This window comes from Rana temporaria, chromosome 2 (genome assembly GCF_905171775.1).
Source record: "Rana temporaria chromosome 2, aRanTem1.1, whole genome shotgun sequence".
NCBI classification, from domain to species: Eukaryota; Metazoa; Chordata; class Amphibia; order Anura; family Ranidae; genus Rana; species Rana temporaria.
In genome coordinates this window covers 516,424,571-516,429,943 of record NC_053490.1, presented here as the reverse complement: position 1 = coordinate 516,429,943, position 5,373 = coordinate 516,424,571, and positions in this window count along the sequence as shown.

Below are 5,373 nucleotides of genomic sequence, written 5' to 3'. Positions count from 1 at the left end.
TGAAATTTTCTTGTCGATTTACAGAGCGGCAAATTTTCTTGTTATTTACAATCACATCCTATTGTTTTTGGCAGCAGCCCGCTTGGATCTACCAGCGCAATAACACTTGCACGTTTATACAGTGAAGGGAAAAAAGGATTTGACCCCCTGCTGATTTTGTACATTTGCCCTCTGACAAAGAAATGATCAGTCTGTAATTTTAATGGTCGGTTTATTTTAGCAGTGAGAGACAAAATAACAACATAAATATCCAGAAAAACGCATTTCAAAAAAATTATTTGCATTTTAATGAGTGAAATAAGTATTTGATCCCCTATCAATCAGCAAGATTTCTGGCTCTCAGGTGTCTTCTATACAGGTAACGAGCTGAGATTTGGAGCACTCTCTTAAAAGGGAGTGCTCCTAATCTCAGCTTGTTACCTACATTAACCACTTCCATAGCGGGCCTATTCTGGCACTTCTCTCCTACATGTAAAAATCATAATTTTTTGCTAGAAAATTACTCAGAATCCCCAAACATTATATATGGTTTTTTTTAGAAGACACTCTAGGCAATAAAATGCTGGTCATTGCAACTTTTTATCTCGCACGGTATTTGTACGGTTTCATGAATTAAAAAAATAACAAAACAGTAAAGTTAGTCCAATTTGTTTGTAAAATATGAAAGATGATGTTACGCTGAGTAAATAGATACCTAACATGTCTCGCTTTAAAATTGCGCACATTCATGGAATGGCTCCAAACTTCGGTACTTAAAAATCTCCATAGGCGACACTTTAAATTATTTTACAAGTTACCAGTTTAGAGTTACAGAGGAGGTCTAGAATTGTTTCTGGTGCTCTAACGCACGTGGCGATACCTCACATGTGTGGTTTGAACAGCGTTTACATATGTGGGCGGGACTTACGTGCGTGTTCGCTTCTGAGCGCAAGCTACCGGGGACAGGGTCTTTTAATTTTTTTTATTTTACTTATTTTTTTTTACACTTTTATTCCTATTGCAAGGAATGCAAACATCCCTTGTAATCGGAATCTATCGTGACAGGTCCTCTTTATAGAGCGATCTCTCCTCCAGGCTGGAAAGCATGAGATCGAGAAAAAAAATTCACAGATCTCATGCTGACAGCCGCGATCGCGGCTTTGTTTGCATTCGGGAATCCGTGCGTGATGTCATAACATCGCGCCCGAGCCTCCGACGGTCATAGAGATGACTGGTGACCATCTAGTCACCGGAAATCTCTATGGTCATCATCCGGTGCTGGCAGATTCTTTCTCCGGGTTCCCGATGGCACGGGAGAAAAATACGCATCGGCCTAAACTGAGGAAAAAAAATAATGTTTTATATATTTTTGGGGGATATTTATTATAGAAGAAAGTAAAAAATATTCAATTTTTTTCAAAACTGTCGCTCTATTTTTGTTTATAGCGCAAAAAATAAAAACCGCAGAGGTGATCATTTACCACCAAAAGAAATCTCTATTTGTGGGGAAAAAAGGACGCCAATTTTGTTTGGGAGCCACGACCGCGCAATTGTCAGTTAAAGCGACGCAGTGCCGAATCGCAAAAACTGGCCGGGTCCTTTTAGCTGCCTAAAGGTCCAGGTCTTAAGTGGTTAAATGCCTCCAAAAGAAAAGCTGTATCTGTGTGAAAGAGAAGAAAAAAAAAATTATGTATATGTGTGTTAAAGACACCTGTCCACAGAAGCAATCAGATTGCAATCTCCCCACCATGGACAAGACCAAGGAGCTGTCCAAGGATGTCGGGGACAAGATTGTAGACCTGCACAAGGCTGGAATGGGCTACAAGACCATCGCCAATCAGCTTGGTGAGAGGGTGACAACAGATGGTGAAATTATTCACAAATGGAAGAAACACAAAATAACTGTCACTCTCCCTCAGTCTGGGGCTCCATGGAAGATCTCATCTCGGGGAGTTTCAATGATCATGAGAACAGTGAGGAATCACCCAGAACTACACCGGAGAATCTTGTCACTGATCTCAAGGCAGCTGGGACCATAGTCACCAAGATAACAATTGGTAACACACTACACTGAAGGACTGAAATCCTGCCGCACCCTCAAGGTCCTCCTGCTCATGAAAGCAAATGTCTGAAGTCTACTAATGAACACCTGAATGATTCAGAGGAGAACTGGGGGAAAGTGTTGTGGTCAGATGAGAACAAAATCAAGCTCTTTGGCATCAACTTAACTCACCGTGTCTAGAGGAGGAGGAATGCTGCCTATGAACCTAAGAACACCACCCCCACCGTCATACATGGAGGACACCACCCCCACCGTCGTACATGGAGGACACCATCCCCCACCGTCATACATGGAGGACACCATCCCCCACCGTCATACATGGAGGACACCATCCCCCACCGTCATACATGGAGGACACCATCCCCCACCGTCATACATGGAGGACACCATCCCCCACCGTCATACATGGAGGACACCATCCCCCACCGTCATACATGGAGGACACCATCCCCCACCGTCGTACATGGAGGACACCATCCCCACCGTCGTACATGGAGGACACCATCCCCACCGTCGTACATGGAGGACACCATCCCCACCTTCATACATGGAGGACACCATCCCCACCTTCACACATGGAGGACACCATCCCCACCTTCACACATGGAGGACACCATCCCCACCGTCATACATGGAGGACACCATCCCCACCGTCACACATGGAGGACACCATCCCCACCTTCATACATGGAGGACACCATCCCCACCTTCATACATGGAGGACACCATCCCCACCTTCATACATGGAGGACACCATCCCCACCGTCGCACATGGAGGACACCATCCCCACCTTCATACATGGAGGACACCATCCCCACCTTCATACATGGAGGACACCATCCCCACCTTCATACATGGAGGACACCATCCCCACCGTCGCACATGGAGGACACCATCCCCACCGTCGCACATGGAGGACACCATCCCCACCGTCACACATGGAGGACACCATCCCCACCGTCACACATGGAGGACACCATCCCCACCGTCACACATGGAGGACACCATCCCCACCGTCACACATGGAGGACACCATCCCCACCGTCACACATGGAGGACACCATCCCCACCGTCACACATGGAGGACACCATCCCCACCGTCACACATGGAGGACACCATCCCCACCGTCACACATGGAGGACACCATCCCCACCTTCACACATGGAGGACACCATCCCCACCGTCACACATGGAGGACACCATCCCCACCGTCACACATGGAGGACACCATCCCCACCGTCACACATGGAGGACACCATCCCCACCTTCACACATGGAGGACACCATCCCCACCTTCACACATGGAGGACACCATCCCCACCGTCACACATGGAGGACACCATCCCCACCGTCACACATGGAGGACACCATCCCCACCGTCACACATGGAGGACACCATCCCCACCGTCACACATGGAGGACACCATCCCCACCGTCACACATGGAGGACACCATCCCCACCGTCACACATGGAGGACACCATCCCCACCTTCACACATGGAGGACACCATCCCCACCTTCACACATGGAGGACACCATCCCCACCGTCGAACATGGAGGACACCATCCCCACCGTCGTACATGGAGGACACCATCCCCACCGTCGTACATGGAGGACACCATCCCCACCGTCATACATGGAGGTGGAAACATTATGCTTTGGGGGTGTTTTTTTGCTAAGGGGACAGAACAACTTCACTGCATCAAAGGGACAATGGACGGGGCCATGTACAATCAAATCTTGGGTGAGAACCTCCTTCCCTCAGCCAGGGCATTGAAAATGGGTGGAGGATGGGTATTCCAGCATGACAATGACCCAAAACACACGGCCAAGGCAACAAAGGAGTGGCTCAAGAAGAGGCACGTTAAGGTCCTGGAGTGGCCTAGTCAGTCTCCAGACCTTAATCCCATAGAAAATATGTGGAGGGAGCTGAAGGTTCGAGTTACCAAACGTCAGCCTCAAAACCTTAATGACTTGGAGAGAATCTGCAAAGAGGACAAAATCCCTCCTGAGATGTGCAAACCTGGGGGGGCAACTACAAGAAACGTCTGACCTCTGTGATTGCCAACAAGGGATTCTCCACCAAGTACTAAGTCATGTCTTATGAAGGGGTCAAATATTTATTTCACTCATTAAAATGCAAATCAATTTATAACTTTTTTTAAATAAGTTTTTCTGGATATTTTTGGTGTTATTCTGTCTCTCTCACTGTTATTATAAACCGACCATTAAAATGATAGACTGATCACTTCTTTGTCAGTGGGCAAATGTACAAAATCAGCAGGGGGTCGAATACTTTTAGCCGCTCCGTCGCGATCGCTCCCCGGAGCTGAAGAACGGGGAGAGCCGTATGTAAACACGGCTTCCCCGTGCTTCACTGTGGCGGCTGCATCGATCGAGCGATCCCTTTTTATAAGGGAGACTCGATCGATGACGTCATTCCTACAGCCACACCCCCCTACAGTTGTAAACACACACTAGGTGAAACATAACTCCTTCAGCGCCCCCCTGTGGTTAACTCCCAAACTGCAACTGTCATTTCGACAATAAACAATGCAATTTAAAGCGGGGGTTCACCCTATTAAAAAAAAAAAAAAAAAAATTTTATTATACCATTACATTCGGCATCGTAGCGCGAGCTACAGTATGCCGGTCTTACATTTTTTATCCCCGTACTCACTGTGCTATGGATCATTGAAGATTCCGGGGAATGGGCGTTCCTATGGAGAGGGAAGGTGATTGACGGCCGGCCCTGGCACGTCACGCTCCTCCGGAAATAGCCGAAATAGGCTTGGCTCTTCACGGCGCCTGCGCATAGCCTGTGCGCAGGCGCCGTGAAGAGCCGAGACCTACTCCGGCTGTCTTCGGGGAGCGTGACGTGCCAGAGCCGGCCGTCAATCATCCTCCCTCTCCATAGGCACGCCCATTCCCCGCGGGAGTCGGAAACTTCAATGAGCGATAGCACAGTGAGTACGGGGATAAAAAATGTAAGACCGGCATACCGTAGCTCGCGCTACGATGCCGAATGTAATGCTATAATGATGTTAAGGAGGGTGAACTACCGCTTTAAATGCATTTTTTGGTGTGAAAATTACAATGGTCCCAAAAATGTGTCAAAATTGTCTGAAGTGTCCGCCATAATGTCGCAGTCACGAAAAAAAAATCGCTGATCGCCGCCATTGGTAGTAAAAAAAAAAAATTATAAAAATGCAATAAAACTATCCCCTATTTTGTAAACGCTAAAAATTTTGCGCAAACCAACCGATAAACGCTTATTGCAATTTTTTTTACCTAAAATATATAGAATACGTATCGGCCTAAACTGAGGA